This window comes from Macaca thibetana, chromosome 1 (genome assembly GCF_024542745.1).
Source record: "Macaca thibetana thibetana isolate TM-01 chromosome 1, ASM2454274v1, whole genome shotgun sequence".
NCBI lineage: Eukaryota > Metazoa > Chordata > Mammalia > Primates > Cercopithecidae > Macaca > Macaca thibetana.
Genome location: NC_065578.1, coordinates 51,308,074 through 51,325,608, shown reverse-complemented (window position 1 = coordinate 51,325,608; position 17,535 = coordinate 51,308,074).

The following is a 17,535-nucleotide window of genomic DNA, read 5'->3' as shown; positions in this document are numbered from 1 at the left end:
ACCTTGGATTATGATGTAGTGGTCTCTCTCTCTCTCTCTTTCTCTCTCTCTCTCTCTCTTCTTTCTTTTCTCTTTTTGAGACAGAGTCTTGTTCTGTCACCCACCCAGGATGGAGTGCAGTGGCACAATCTTGGCTCACTTATACAGTGGTTGCTTAGATATGACACCAAAAGTGTAAGCAACCAAAGAAAAAAATAAATTGGACTTCATCAAAACTTAACACTTTTGTGAAGCTGGCTGTGGTGGGAATATTTATACCAAAGAAATTGGCAAATGGTATATATCAGGGCTTGTTTTGTTAAGTGTCTAGACTTAAGAAAGTGATAGAGCAACTGTGAATAATGCAGATGAAACTTAAAATTGTGTTGTGTCTGTAGCTGTTACACTGGGAAAAACATGAAAAAATTAAGAGATGATCTTTTAGTATTGGAAAACCATTATTTGATTCAGCAAAGAAATCACTGATACCATTCATAAATGAGGGAAGTTCCAATAGATGTCTTTGTTTCATTTTTGTTTTACTCGTTAAACCAACATTCATGTCAGAACTACACTTAGCCAGGAGTTAAAACATTTACCAGCACACCACTGGCTAGAAAGGACCGCACAGATCCTAGAATCCAGCATCTCTTACCATTTTACATGTTGGGCACTGAAGCCCAGGACCTGTCCAGGGTCACAAGCAAGTGAATGAATGAATTCTCAACATTTGAATTGTGCTATTCTTTTACATTTTAACACTACCTCCCTGAGTATTCAGGAAAATGTGTTTTCCTTAACATGCCACAGTGAGGATGGGCAATGAAGATGTATGAAACAGTTGTCATCAGTTTAGCTAATAAAAAGCCCTTCTCAGGATCACCTGACCCTGGGGAGGTCAAGGCTGCAGTGAGCCATGATAGCGCCACTGCGCTCCAACAAGGACACATACCTGCCCTGAGGGTAGGAGGAGCCAAGAAAATTAGGACACAAGAAGAGACCTGCTAGGTCCCTCTCCCTATCTGGGCAGACAGCAGTAGGGCAAGCAAACAAGCCATGTCTTATTTTGGACTTTTCTCGCATTTACACTCTCCCCACTGAGGCATTGAAGAGATACTCGGGCTTCTCTCCAATCAAGAATTAAACAATGGCCTGGCCCCATGAGAGAGAGTCAGGTTTGAACTTGGCCTCCAGTCCAAAGCCCTCACCTTGACCTTAATCACTTGGAGTATTACTTCAACCTTATCTTATTTATCCAGAGTCTCCTTGGGAGGTGAGCCAGGAATTAATACTTTTACTTACAGTCATTTACAGTTTGCAAGACCTTTGTACATGCACTATCCTTTGTGAGCCCCATAATGGTCCCGTGTGGTGAACAGGAATGGGATTAGTGAACCTATTTTATAGATGAGGAAAATGGGGCTCAAAGAGAGTACCCAGATTCATGGAGCCAATTTCAGGACTGGAACCCAGCTATGCTGACACAAAATTTAGTTGTCTTCCATGGCACAAAAGTACTGTAATACATACCTAGGGGTATTCAGAGAATTATTCTTTTTTTTTTTTTTTTTTTTTTTTTTTTTTTTTTTTTTTTTTTGAGACGGAGTCTCGCTCTGTAGCCCAGGCTGGAGTGCAGTGGCCGATCTCAGCTCACTGCAAGCTCCGCCTCCCGGGTTCACGCCATTCTCCGGCCTCAGCCTCCCGAGTAGCTGGGACTACAGGCGCCCGCCACCTCGCCCGGCTAGTTTTTTGTATTTCTTAGTAGAGACGGGGTTTCACCGTGTTATCCAGGATGGTCTCGATCTCCTGACCTCGTGATCCGCCCGTCTCGGCCTCCCAAAGTGCTGGGATTACAGGCTTGAGCCACCGCGCCCAGCCCAGAGAATTATTCTTAGTGATAGTTATTAATAACAAAAATAGCTATCATTTGTAAGCACTTACGTGTCATACTGCATTAAGCGCTTCATATACCTCATTTAATCTTCACAACAATCTGAGGTTGATGCTAAATTCTCCATTTAACAAGTAATAAACTAAAGCTCCAAAAGTTTAAGGAAACTATCTTGGGTCACACAGCAGAAGTGTCAGAGCAAGGATTTGAACCCAGATCTGTTTTCAAAGATTATACCCTTAGCTCTTAAGATAGATGACTGGCCCCTAACACTTGAAACAATATTTTTGTTAGCCGCAAAGTATTTCATTAGGTGTGTCTGGTAATAATACAAAAAAATGAAGACAGGGCCTGGCACGGTGACTCACGCCTGTAGTCCCAGTACTCTGGGAGGCCGAAGCAGGCAGATCACTTAAGGTCAGGAGTTCAAGACCAGCCTGGCCAACATGGCGAAACTCTGTCTCTACTAAAAATACAAATATTAGCTGGGTATGGTGGCAGACACCTGTAATCCTAGCTACTCAGGAGGCTGAGGCAGGAGAATCACTTGAACCCGCGAGGCGGAGGTTGCAGTGAGCCAAGATGGCACCATTGCACTCCAGCCTGGGCGACAGAGTGAAACTCCGTCTCAAAAAAAAAAAAAGAAGAAGAAAGGTCAGGCATGGTGGCTCACGCCTGTAATCCCAGCTACTCGGGAGGCTGAGGCAGGAGAATAACTTGAACCTGGGAGGCAGAGCTTGCAGTGAGCTGTGATTGCACCACTGCACTCCAGCCTGGGTGAGAGAGTGAGATTCCATGTCAAAAAAAAAAAAGTGAGGAAAGGAGAAAGAGAAGAAAGGAAATTAATTCACCATCCACTTTTCATTCACTTAGTAAATATTCCCGAATAACTGCATCTTCAGGACTGTGCTAGGTACTAGGAATAGAGGGGGTGTAAAAGCAGACTTCATCCTTACATTTAAAATCCTTATTTCTGGGAAGGTATATAAAGCATTAAGTAAACACAAATGAATATATAATTGTAAATGGTATAAGTCCTATAATATTACGGATTACTGGGAGAGAGAATAATGGGGTCAGGGAAATCTTTGAGAGACAATAATTCAGGAGGGTCCAGGAAAGTCTTTTTGAGGAAGGGACGTGTCAATTGAGACCTAGAAGGCAAGTTGTAGTTAGCCAGTGGGGCAGCAGGTGCAGTGGCTTGATGTGGGAAAGAGCCTGAGCATGAGTGGCAAGAGATGAGGCGCGGTAGAGACAGGCAAAAGTCAGATGGAAGTCAGATCAAAGGATTTGTAGCCCAAGGTAAGGATTTGGGATTTTATCTCAAGGACAATAAGGTGTCTTGGAGGGTTTTCAATCAGAGAAAGGATACGATCTAATTTATGTTTAGAATATCATTCCAGCTACGGAAAGGTAATGGAATTGCAGAGGCAAGATTTGAAACAGGGAAACAGGAAGCTCTTTCAGAAATCCAGGCAAGGGCTGGGCAAGGTGGCGCACACCTGTAATCCCAGCAATTTGGGAGGCTGAGGCAGGTGGATTGCTTGAGGCCAGGAGGTTGAGATCAGCCTGGCCAACATGGCAAAACTCTGTCTCTACTAAAAATACAAAAATTAACCAGGTGTGGTGGCACGTGCCTGTAATCCCAGCTGCTTGGGAGGCTGAGGCACAAGAAAGAATTGCTTGAACCTGGGAGACGGAGGTTGCAGTGAGCTGAAATTGCGCTACTGCACTCCAGCCTGGTGTCTAAAAAAAAAAGAAAGAAAGAAATCCAAGCAAGAGGGTGATTTGGATTAGGTCATGGTATTGACAGTGGAGGACAACTATAAATGGACGAATTTGAAATTGGTGCCAGATATTATCCTAGATACTGTAAAATATACTTTCTTATTTAATCCTCACAACAACTCAATGATAAGGTTATTTTACCGATTTTACAGATGAGGAGGCTGAGGCTTAGAGAGGTTCAGTCACAGAATGATACTTCTCTCTGTACAGCAGTGATCTGCCAGATAAAGAAACTGATATTCACAACCCAGGGTAGGTGTCAGGATGATCTGCATGATAAAGACTTGTCTGTAAGGCTTCAGTCTTCTCTAGATAAAAGAGGTCGATCTAGTTAGGGAACTTCTTGGGGCGGGAGGGGGAGGAGGGAGAAGATTATGTCAACTAGAGAACGATCTGTGACATAGAACATGATCGGGTCATCAGGACCCCTGGATTCTAGTCTGTGTGGAGCTTCCTATAGCTAGGCAACATGAAAAACTTAGCGGGCCAATGGATTTGCTTTGCCCGCTGCCTATACGGAACTGATTTATTAAGACAGGGGAATTGCAATGGAGAAAGAAAATTCACACAGAGCTGGCTGTGCAGGAGACCGGAGTTTTATTATTACTCAAATCAGTCTCCCTGAGCATTCAGGGATTGGAGTTTTTAAAGATAATTTGGCGGGTAGGGACTCCACAAGTGGAGAATGCTGATTGGTTAGGTTGGAGATAGACTTATAGGGGGCAAAGTGAGGTTTTCTTGCTGTCTTCTGTTCCCGGGTGGGATTGCAGAACTGGTTAAGCCAGATTACTGATCTGGTCTGGGTGGTGTCAGCTGATCCATTTAGGGCATGGTCTGCAAAATATCTCAAGCACTGATCTTAGGTTTTACAATAGTAATGTTATCTCCAGGAGCAATTTGAGGAGGTTCAGACACGTGCAGCCAGAGACTGCATGACCCCTGAACTGTAATTTCTAATCTTGTAGCTAATTTGTTAGTCCTGCAACGGCAGACCGGTCCCTAAGCAAGAAGGGGTCCTTCCTTCCTTCGTTGCTTGCTTCCTTCCTTCCTTGTCTTCCCTCCCTCCCTCCTTCCTTCCTTCCTCTCTCTTTTCTTTTCGCTCTTTTTTCTTTTTCTTTTTGAGATGGAGTCTCACTCTGTCTTCCAGGCTGGAGTGCAGTGGTGCAATCTCGGGTCACTGCACCCTCCGCCTCCCAGGTTCAAGTGATTCTCCTGCCTCAGCCTCCCCAGTAACTACGATTACAGGCGCATAACACCTTGCCCGGCTAATTTTTGTACTTTTAGTAGAGACGGGGCTTCGCCATGTTGGCCAGGCTGGTCTCGAACTCCTGACCTCAAGTGATCTGCCTGCCTCGGCTTCCCAAATTGCTGGGATTACAGGCATAAGCCACCGCACCTGGCTTCTCTCTCTCTCTCTCTTTCCTTTCTTTCTGACAGTGTCTTGCTCTATTGCCCAGCCTAGAGTGCAATAGCTCAATCTCAGCTCCCTGCAGCCTTGACCTCCTGGGTGCAAGGACTCTTTCCACCTCAGCCCCCTGCGTAGCCAGGACCACAGGCGTGCACTACCACAAATGGTGAATTTCTTATATTTTTTGTACAGAGTTTCACCATGTTGCCCAGACTAATCTTGAACTCCTGGGCTCAACCAATCCACCCACCTCGCTCCCAAAAGTGCTGGAATTACAGGATGAGCACCCGCACCTGGACATGCTTTATTTTCTTTTTATTGTATTTTATTATTATTTTCTTGAGATAGAGTCTTGCTCTGTCACCCAGGCTGGAGTGCAGTGGCACTATCTTGGCTCACTACAACCTCCACCTCCCAGGTTCAAGTGATTCTCCCACCTCAGCTTCCCAAGTAGCTGGGACTACAGGCACCCGCCACCACACCTGGCTAATTTTTGTATTTTTAGTAGAGACAGGGTTTTGCCATGTTGGCCAGGCTGGTCTCCAACTGCTGACCTCAGGTGATCCACCCACCTTGGCCTCCTGAAGTGCTGGGATTAAATAAGCGTGAGCCACTGAGCCTGGCTGGCCATGTTTTCTTAATACTCTGGTCCCAACCTGCGTTTGCAGTCTTAAGTCTTTGGTGTAGTTTTTTGTTGTTGCTGTTGTTTTTTGTTTTTGTTTTGAGACGGAGTTTTGCTCTTGTTGCCCAGGCTGGAGTGCAATGGTGCAATCTTGGCTCACTGCAGCCTCCACCTCCTGGGTTCAAGTGTATATAATGAGACTACAAAGGAGGTAACACTTGAACTGAATCCTGAATAATGGTAGGATGCACCTGCCGATCAGAAAATAGGAAGGGCATTTCAGACAGAGGAAACAGAAGTTCTAAAAGTACTGGGCATGAAAGGGAACAAGTAGTTCAGAAGACCTGGTCAGAGGCTGGGGAGCTGGGCTGCAGCCAGACAGTAAAAGGCTTTAGTGCCAAAGTAATGGCGTTTAGGTGATGGTAACCGTTGAAATATTGTTAATGGGGGACTCAGTCAACAAAAATATATTGAACCGGTTCAGAGCCTTGCTGAATAATAGACCACTATAGGAGAGATGGTCTTTCTTACACGTCTACCTTATACAAATTTATCAGGAGAGATAGTACATATACCCAAGATAAATAATAATATTGGCATGGACAGAAAAGAATGAGCTTTTAGGCCTGGTGCAGTGGCTCACACCTGTAATCCCAGCACTTTGGGAAGCCAAGGCAGGCAGATCACTTGAGTCTAACAGTTCGAGACCAGCCTGGGCAACATAGCGAGATCTTATCTCTATAAAAAATAAAAAATAAAAAGAAGAATGAGCGTTAAAGGTAGAAATCCTTACCATGCTTCATCTCTCAGATTTACCTTGTTTCTACCTTTATTTCACCCCCACTTGCAAGAATAAATTTTGAGGGACTTAGATTAGTATTATGTTGAAGGAAACATTGGTATAATGAAAAGGCAAGGGCTCTGGAGAAGGGTTCAAATTCTAGCTACAACACAATGTGTTTTTTTCAGGTGAATTCACCTCTCAGTTTCCAAAGTTATAAAATGAGGATACTCATCCCTACCTTTCAGTGACACTCATCCCTACCTTTCATCAACTGAGTTGCATGTGTTGTTTTAATTAAGCTTTTGGAGGTTTAGGAAACTCACTTTGATTATCATAAATAATAGGAGTTTCTTGTAAGGATCCATGTGGAAATGAAGAAACATTTCTTCATTTCCCAAACAGTAATGTCTGATAGGGACATTACAGCCAAGCCCATGTTAGAGCAGGAAACTTCTGTGCAGTGCGGCAGCTTCAAGCATCCAGTAATGTAGTTTGGAAACAAGGTGGATGCTGTGGTACACCTCTCAGAGGTGTACCCAATTCAGGATTAAGGCAATCTTATCCCCAGCTACTGAGTCATTTTCTGGGAACTGCCATGGCAAAGGAACTGCCCATCCAAGTGTATGACTCCATCCTGGGCGCTGTCTGCATCTAATGAGGGGTTGATGGTGGGACAAGTGGGAGACTTAAGCGTCTCACCCCTTTGCCTCAATTCCAGATGACTCTAGAAGGTCATTTTGGCTCCTGTGCTCTCTGAAGGGCCAGTGAGGTTTGTTTATAATGCAGGTTTGTTTATAACTGCATCACAGCGCAACTTCTTCCTCCTCTGCTCAATCAAATGCCCTTCACTTCCTCTCAGGTGCTGATCAGAAGAGCACGCCCCAATAAGGCCTCTGCCCACTCATGTCTGAGGCAGAGTGCGGGAACCCGACCTAAGACAGGGAACTAAGAGGCAGGTCAAGATCCAAGCAGGAGGCTGTCTCATTAACCCTTCAGCCGCAGGCATTCTTTCCACTGTGGTGGAAAGACTACCCATTGTCCACCTTTCCTGCTTTTGCAGCTATCAACAAACTTCTCTTTTAATTATCCCTGTCTTTGTTTCATGGCTTTTGTTTTCTGCCTCCTCTGTCTTTCAACTTTGCCCCCAAACCAAATGCTGATTCCTTCATTTAGTCAAGTTTTCACTGTTTCCCTATTAGGGGCCCAGCAATATCCTAGACACTAAGGAGGATGCCTAGTGAGGAGGGTGGCGAAGAGGATGGCCCTTGCCTGATAATGATAACCTTATAGGAAATAAATGAGATTAAGTGTGTAAAATCAGTTGTGAATGGGAAAGTCTCTATACTAATGTGAATTCTTTGTACCATAGGAATTCATACCAGGGAAAGGAGAGTTAACTGTGGCAAACTGGGAAAGCCAGAGCAAATGAGATATTCCAGGGTCAGCCTGGCCAATATGGTGAAACCATGTTGCTACTAAAAATACAAAAATTAGCCAGGTGGGGTGGTGTGCACCTGTCGTCCCAGCTACTCAGGGTGTGGTGGTGTGCATCTGTAGTCCCAGCTACTCGGGAGGCTGAGGCAGAAGAATTGCTTGAACCAGGGAGGCAGAGGTTGCAGTGAGCCGAGGTCATGCCACCACACTCCAGCCTAGGTGAAAGTGAGACTCTGTCTCAGAAACAAACAGACCGGGTGCGGTGGCTCACTCCTGTAATCCTAGCACTTTGGGAGGCTGAGGCGGATGGATCATGAGGTTAGGAGTTCAAGACCAGCCTGGCCAACATGGTGAAACCCCATCTCTACTAAAGATACAAAAAATTAGCTAGGTGTGATGGCACGTGCCTGTAATCCCAGCTACTCGGGAGGCTGAGGCAGGAGAATCGCTTGAACCCGGAAGGCGGAGGTTGCAGTGAGCCGAGATCGTGCCATTGCACTCCAACCTGGGCAACAGGGCGAGACTCCATCTCAAAGAAAGAAAAAACAGACCAGGTCCAGTGGCTCACGCCTGTAGTCTCAGCACTTTGGGGAGCCGAGGTGGGCAGATCACGAGGTCAGGAGTTCGAGACCAGCCTGGCCAATATGGTAAAACCCTGTCTCTACTAAAAATACAAAAATTAGCTGGGTGTGGTGGCAGGTGCCTATAATCCCTGCTACTTGGGAGGCTGAGGCAGGAGAATCACTTGAACCCGGGAGGCAGGGATTGCAGTGAGCCGAGATTGTGCCACTGCACTCCAGCCTGGGCGATAGAGCGAGACTCCATCTCAAAAACAAACAAACAAACAAAAAAAACAGATAAAATCAGCGTTGGAAAGTGGCTAACTGGATTCACCCACGCTCAGCATAACCTGACATTGGTGGTCATTCATTCCATAAAGTATATACAAGATATAAATGGGTTGGGTGTGCTGGCTCACACCTGTAATGCCAGTACTTTGGGAGGCCGAGGCAGGTGGATCACCTGAGGTTAGGACTTTGGGACCAGCCTGGCCAACATGGCGAAAACCCCGTCTCTACTAAAAATACAAAAATTAGCCGGGCATTGTGGCTACCCACAGATTACCGTCTGTAATCCCAGCTACCCAGGAGACTGAGGCAGGAGAATTGTCTGAACCTAGGAGGCGGAGGTTGCAGTGAGCCGAGACTGTGCCATTGCACTCCAGCCTGGGCAACAGAGTGAGAAAAGATATAAATGTTCTCTGGGTCAGGCGCAGTGGCTCACACCTGTAATCCCAGTGCTTTGGGAGGCCAAGGCAGGCGGATCAATTGAGGTCAGGAGTTTGAGATCAGCCTGGCCAACATGGTGAAACCCTGTCACTATTAAAAATACGAAAATTAGTTAGGTGTGGTGATGGGAGTCTGTAATACCAGCTACTTGGGAGGCTGAGGCAGGAGGATTGCTTGAACCTGGGAGGTGGAGGTTGCAGTGAGCAGAGATTGCGGACTGCTCTTCAGCCTGGCTGACAGAGCAAGAAACTGTCTCAAAAAAAAAAAAAAAAAAAAAAAAAAAAAAAGATATAAATGTTCTCAGGCTCAAGCTCATTTTTACAAAAGGAAAAAGTCATACTTTCACAATCTTTTTTTTGTTATCTAGAGAAAAAACCTTTGATTTCTTTTATTTCTTGGTTATATTTTGCAAAAATTGCCAGGTGTGATGGTGTGCACCTGTGTCCCCATGTAGCCCCCATTACTCGGGAGGCTGAGGCAGGAGAACTGCTTGAGCCCAGCAGTTCTGGGCTGTAGTATGCTATGGTAGCACCTGTGAATAGCCCCTGCACTCCAGCTTGGGCAGCATACAGACATCTGTCTCTAAAAAAAAAAAAGGAAGGAGGGAGGTGGGAGAAGGCAAAAGGGAAGGAGAAGGGGAGGGGAAGGATGGAGAAGAAGACATATTAAATCTAATATAAGGTATTCAGTCTGGAGAAATAGGAGCCTGACATCTAGAGACCAACATTTCTCCCTGCTCCGCCACCATATCCTGCAGTGACATACTCTCATTATGTATCATTGAATGAATGATGTGGCAAAAACTGGATTTGAATTTAGGTCTAACTCCTCCTTTTTTTTTTTTTTTGAGAAAGGGTCTTGCTCTGACACCCAGGCTGGAGTGCAGTGGTGTGATCTTGGTCACTGCAACTACTGCCTCCCGGGTTCAGGTGATCCTTCTACCTCAGCCTCCTGAGTAGCTGGGACTATAGGCATGTGCCACCAAGCATGGTTAATTTATTTATTTTAATAGTAGAGATGGAGTTTTACCATGTTGGCCAGGCTGGTCTCGAACTCCTGGCCTCAAGTGATCCGCCTGCCTTGGCCTCCCAAAGTACTGGGATTACCGAGATAAGCCACCGTGCCTGGCCTAAGCCCATTTCTTTTTCACTTGATCTTGATGTTCTCATAAGCATTCCTTTCCCAATCCCATGAAAATTACTGAGAGGAATAAATGCTAGTAAGTAAAATAGAAAGTTCTCATTTTTGGGCAAAGCTGAAGCACAGGTCCTCTGTAAATGTTAAATAACAATGGTGATAATCTATTAGTGGCAGTGTGCTTAGAATTTATAGAATCAGGCCAGGTGCAGTGGCTCACGCCTGTAATCCCAGCACTTTGGGAGGCCAAGGCGGGTGGATCACCTGAGGTCAGGAGTTCGAGACCAGCCTCAGTATGGAGAAACCCCGTCTCTACTAAAAATACAAAATTAGCTGGGCGTGGTGGTGCATGCCTATAATCCCAGCTACTCGGGAGGCTGAGGCAGGAGAATTGCTTGAACCTGGGAGGCAGAGGTTACGGTGAGCCGAGATCATGCCATTGCTCTCCAGCCTGGGCAACAAGCACAAAACTCCGGCTCAAAAAAAAAAAAAAAGAGAGAGAGAGAGATTTTATAGAATCACACGGCTGGGTGCAGTGGCTCACACCTGTAATCCCAGCACTTTGGGAGGCCGAGGCGGATGGATCACGAGGTCAGGGGATCGAGACCATCCTGGCTAACACGGTGAAACCCCGTCTCTACTAAAAATACAAAAAATTAGCTTGGCGTGGTGGCGTGCACCTGTAGTCCCAGCTACTTGGGAGACTGAGGCAGGAGAATGGTGAGAACCCAGGAGGCGGAGCTTGCAGTGAGCCGAGATTGCACCACTGCACTCCAGCCTGGGTGACAGAGTGAGACTCTGTCTCAAAAATAAATAAAAAATAAATTTAAAAAAATAGGCCGGGCGCGGTGGCTCACGCCTGTAATCCCTGCACTTTGGGAGGCCGAGGCGGGCGGATCACGAGGTCAGGAGATCGAGACCATCCTGGCTAACCCGGTGAAACCCTGTCTCTACTAAAAATACAAAAAATTAGCCGGGCGCGGTGGCGGGCGCCTGTAGTCCCAGCTACTCCGGAGGCTGAGGCAGGAGAATGGCGCGAACCCGGGAGGCGGAGCTTGCAGTGAGCCGAGATGGTGCCACTGCACTCCAGCCTGGGCGACAGAGTGAAGACTCCGCCTCAAAAAAAAAAAAAAAAAAAAAAAAGAATCACACAGAATCCTAGGGGGTGGAAAACACCATTAAAGTCATGAAGTCCAGGGATTTTCAAACATGTTTAGGTAGTAGAGCTCCTAGAAGTCACAGTGCTCTTTGCAAAACATCACAGATTACTGTCAGCAAGTATCGTTATATGAACTAGCAATGATTTCACCAGCAGATACAGCATGATATAATGGAAAAGATCAGGCTTTGAAGTCTTACAGACCTGACTTTTCCATTCACTAACTTGACTACTTGAGTAAGTTAGTTAACCTTTCTGTACCTCTGGTCCTTCATCTGAAAAATGGAAAAAACAAATCCTTTTGCAGGGTTGAGTTACTTTTGATACATGTATATGTACATATATGTAATATTTGAACCTTAAAAATGATAGCAACAGGTCCATAATTCCTTATCCAAACTTTTTGGAGCCAGCTTTGTTTCAAAAATAAGACTCTTTTTTACTTAAAAAATGTAATATCGGACCTGTGTCATCCAAATGATACCCCAGCTGAGTTTGTGGCAGTACCCTATAATCTAACACTTTACATTTCTGTAGAGTTTGCACCAAATTTATGAAAAATATTCTTTGTTTTAAAATCATTTTGAATTTAGTTGGTATTTTTGATTTGTGGACAAGGGATTGTAAACATGCGTTATTATTTGAAGATAATATAACTTCTATGTTTCAGGTCTACACAGATTAAGAAAATACAAGCCAAGTGCAGTGGCTCATACCTATAATCCTAGCACTTTGGGAGACAAGGCCAGGAGAATCACTTGAGGCCAGGAGTTTGAGAACAGCCTGGGCAACACAGCAAGAAAAAAAAACAAAATTTTTTTTTTTTTGAGACAGAGTCTTGCTCTGTCACCAGGCGGGAGTGCAGTGGCGCCATCTTGGCTCACTGCAATCTCTGCCTCCTGGGTTCAAGCGATTCTCCTGCCTCAGCCTCCCAAGTAGCTGGGATTACAGGTGTGCATCACCACACTCAGCTAATTTTTTGGTTTTTTGGTTTTTTGAGATGGAGACTCACTCTGTCACCAGGGCTGGAGTACAATGGCGCAATCTTGGCTCACTGCAACCTCCACCTCCCAGGTTCAAGCAATTCTCCTGCCTCAGCCTCCCAAATAGCTGGGATTACAGGCCTCTGCCACCACACGTGGCTAATTTTTTGTATTTTTAGTAGAGATGGGGTTTCACTATGTTGGCCAGGCTGGTCTCGAACTCCTGACCTCATGATCCGCCCCTGCCTCAGCCTCCCAAAGTGCTAGGATTATAGGCATGAGCCACCACGCCCTGCCATTTTTTTGTATTTTTAGTAGAGATGGGGTTTCACCATGTTGGCCAGGATGGAAAAAATATTTTTTAATTGGCTGTGGTCATACGCCTGTAGTCCCAGCTACTTGAGAGGATTGCTTGAGCCCAAAAGTTCAAGGCTGCAGTGAGCTATTATCACACCACTGCACTCCAGCCTGAGCAACAGAGTGAGACCCTGTCTCAGCTGATACAACTCACAGCTGTCCCCTTCTTGGAGACGTGCCCTCAACCAAAGGGAGCTATCTCTCTTGGTGGTGAGGGAACCAGGGAGAAGACTTGTCAATGACTGTCTGACACAGTCCCTTGTTTCAAAGGACTAATTTTGGGGTACAGTTCTTGTTTCAGTTTCCCTGTGGGGTTAGACTGGAGCGGGAATCCACACTCTTCCCTACCTTTACTCCACTGCTTCAAAAAGTTACTTCAATAAGTTACTTGAACCAGAATCCCTATCTCAGGCTCTGCTTCTAGGGAATCTACGGTAAAACATTTGGTACCACGAATGGTCCTAGAAAGCAGACCTAAGGATGGGATTCTGGAGGTGGATCACACATGGACTGGATGGTAATGCGGTAAGTGGAATGAAAATCTCTGGCATGCCATATATGTAACTGCAAGACTTTCACCTATAATGAATTGGGGTGGAATACAGATGGAAGGAAGGGGATATTCAGTGTAGCTGGTGCAATATCTCAGGCATTTGAGAGATACATGGGAAATACCAACTATAAGGATAGTGGAAGTGGGAGTCTGTTGCTAATTGCCATTGATTAACTGATGAAAGAAAATGAGCCAGGTGTGGTGGCTCACACCTATAATTCCAGCACTTGGGAGGCTGAGGCAGGAGGATCACTTGAGCCCAAGGAGTTCAAAACCAGCCTAGGAAACATAGTGGGACTCTGCCTCTACAAAAAAAAATTTTTTTAATTAGGTGTCTGTGGTGGCTGATGTCTGTAATCCCAGTTACTCAGGAGGCTGAGATGGGAAGATTCCTTGGGCCCAGGAGTTCAAGGCTGCAGTGAGCCATGATCACACCACTGCACTCTGGCCTGGGCAACAGAGCAAGACTGTGTCTCTAAAGGAAAAAAGAAAAAAGAATAGAAAAAGAAAGAAGGCCAGGCATGGTGGCTAACACCTGTAATCCCAGCACTTTGGGAGGCTGAGGCAGGCAGATCACGAGGTCAGGAGATCAAGATCATCCTGGCTAACACAGTGAAACCCCGTCTCTACTAAAAAATACAAAAATTAGCCTGGCATGGTGGCGGGCGTCTGTAGTACCAGCTACTTGGGAGGCTGAGGCAGGAGAATGGCGTGAACCCAGGAGGCAGAGCTTGCAGTGAGCCAAGATCACGCCACTACACTCCAGCCTAGGTGACAGAGCAAGACTCCATCTGAAAAATAAATAAGTAAATAAATAAATAGAAAGAAAGGAAATGACAAGCTCAGATATATTAATCAACAATTTAAAGCAAAGGACCTCACTGGTAGCATTTAAAGAGACTTTCATCCCTTGCAGCCAGTAGGCAAAGGTAGTTAATTATTAGGCAGAATTGTGAGAATGGGAGATTTGATAAAAGGCTGAATTCTCAGCATAGGCAAGTCTCCTCACAAAAATTGGGTCCTAATAGGTAAGAAGTAGGATCCTGAGATTGGAAGTGAGGATATGTAGGTAGATACATTTGAGAAGCTTGAATCTCAAGATTCCTTTAAACCCCCTGGGCCTACTGAAGTGACTCACTGTCTCCAGTAGGAAGATAAAGGCCTATTTCCTACTCCCGTTGTAGGTAACTTATAAGACAGTGCAGGCCCTCCTCAGAATCTGTCCTGATCACTCCTCCTGGCCACCAGTCCCATAACTAAAATAAAATAACACAACTAGGTAAATGCAGGGTACGCTAAGGGAAAAGGGAGATATATGCCAAAGTGGCTGTAGGATCTGGCTTACGTGTGCTGGCCAGTACCAGAAGAATATGCCTGAGGGGTGGATAAATGGTGAAATTTAAAGTTGGATAGGAAGAGTTCATCACTATCAGGGCACTCTCCTGTGACACAGGATTTAAAACCCTACAAGGGCCCCAGGAGATGATTCTGTACACTGCTGGAATGGATCTTTGAAGCTTGAGAAAAGGGACAGCCTACATTCACATTAAAGTAGAGATGCCAGAACTGCCACGGCAAACTATGGTAAAAGGAATCAAAAGACTCAGAGAGGCCGGGCGCCGTGGTTCACGCCTGTAATCTCAGCACTTTGGGAGGTCAAGGCAGGTGGATCACCTAAGGTCAGGAGCTCAAGACCAGCCTGGCCAACATGGTGAAACCCTGTATCTACGGAAAATATAAAAAGTAGCCAGGCGTGGTGGTGGACACCTGTAATCCCAGCCACTTAGGAGGCTGAGGCAGGAGAATTGCTTGAACCTGGAGGCAGAGGTTGCAGTGAGCTGAGACCACACTGAGACCGCGCCATTGCACCCCAGCCTGGGTGACAAGAGCAAAACTCTGTCTCAAAAAAAAAAAAAAAAAAAAAAAAAAAGACTCAGAGAAGGGGACCTGGTGGAATGGGTCTAAATAATACTGGAGTATCCACCAGTTGATTTGAAGCTTGAGAAAAGGGACAGCCTACATTCACATTAAAGCAGAGATGCCAGAACTGCCACGGCAAACTATGGTAAAGGGAATCAAAACACTCAGAGAGGCCGGGCGCCGTGGCTCACGCCTGTAATCCAACAGTTGATTTCCAAGGCCCACCCTTGGAAGTGCCTTGAGGACATGCCATTTTCCAAGGAAACAAGGAATGCACTAGTTAGGGGAGGTACCAGCATCATGATTATAGCAACTATCCTCTAAGTCAGGACTAACGGTAGGAGATTGGCTCCCAAGTAGCAATGGGGATAGATCTCAGAATAGCAGAGGTCAAGTGGCAGCACTTAATCATTGAAAAAAAAAAAAATGTTGGACTTAATGTCAGAATGGGTAGCCAGGAGGGCATGGCCAAGAGAGACTTTGAAGATGACTCAAAGAACATGATGTTCTCAGGGACAAGATAGATGGATGTCCCTTGTATAAGTAAAAGATTTCAAGAATGTATGGGAAGAAAAAAAGACAAATACTGTATGAGTCCAAGAATGATGGTCCCTGTGATATTTCCATTTAACAGTTTTAATTTGTTTTTCTTAATTTTTCTTAACCTCTGCCTCCTGGGTTCAAGCGATTCTCATGCCTCAGCCTCCAGAGTAGCTGGAATTACAGGCGCATGCCACCACACCTGGCTAATTTTTGTATTTTTAGTAGAGACGGGGTTTCACCATGTTGGCCAGGCTGGTCTCAAACTCCTGCCATCAAGTGATCTGCCCGCCTCGGCCTCCCAAAGTGCTGGGATTACAGGCGTGAGCCATCACGTCTGGCTTCAAATGCCCTTGCTCTAAGAGCATTTGTTGGCAAGGAACAGTCTCTCAAGCTGGTTTAAACAGAATGATGGTGGCAGAGGGAGGTGTTTTTTGTTTTGTTTTTGTTTTTTTGAGATAGTGTCCACTCTGTCGCCCAGGCTGGAGTGCAGTGGCACGATCTTGGCTCACTGCAAGCTCTACCTCCTGGGTTCACGCCATTCTCCTGCCTCAGCCTCCCGAGTAGCTGGAACTACAGGCGCCCACCACCACGCCCAGCTAATTTTTGTATTTTTAGTAGAGACGGGGTTTCACTGTGTTAGCCAGGATGGTCTTGATCTCCTGACCTCATGATCTGCCCGCCTCGGCCTCCCAAAGTGCTGGGATTACAGGCGTGAGCCACTGCACCCGGCCAGGGAGGTGTTTTTAAGAACAGAAAAATTTCACTGACAGGTTAGCAACCTAGGGACAGAAAAAGAACAGCCAGACATCATGGGACAGAAATTGTGAAATCATTTTCTGAGGCTGTTCTCTTTTTAGGGTTGTCTATTATTTTGGCTTCATTCTTATAGCTTCCACTGCTTGTACCTGGCCCAACATTAGTTCTGGCTCAATCCTACAGGATCATTTAGTTCAAGGGTCCATTAGCATTTGATTCAGTCTGTTTTAGTACAGAATCCTTAGAAATAAATGGGTTGGCTCAGCTGTTAGTCTATGGATTGGTTCTTGGGTCAGTGTTCTGCCTTCGATCTGAGCATCTATTACTGGTGTGGAGTCACGCTCTGTAAACATGGCTGTCTAGGCTTCTTGAGAAGGATATGTGGATGTAAAACAATTTTAGAATGGCTGTGAGTTGGGCTAAATACACCGTGATAACAACCTTGCTCTAGCAAACATAAAGATGGGATGAAGATCTTTTTCTTCTGTGACACTTAAAAAGAGTCTGTAGCACAGACCTGGTCCTTGGTATGACCGTTAATTTTTTGAGTGTATGCTATTTTCTAACAACTGTAATACCGTGGAGGCAGGGATTAGTGCCAATTCATCTCTGACTCCTCAGAGCACCAACTCAAGGTTTCTCAACACTGTGGTCTTGGGAATGACTTATTGCTGTGGTAAAGTGTATCCATAATGTTTTTGATGGGTTATACTTACCTACAGTTGGTTGATCTCTTCCACATGGGGTTCCCAGAGGCATGTCACAGGGTTTTTGTTGTTGTTGTTGTTGTTATAGTAAAATATTTATAAAGTTGACCCAGCACAGTGGCTCATGCCTGTAATGCCAACACTTTGGGTGGCCAAGGAAGGCAGATCGCTTGAGTCCAGGAGTTCAAGACCAACCTGGGCAACATGGTGAAACCCTGTCTCTAC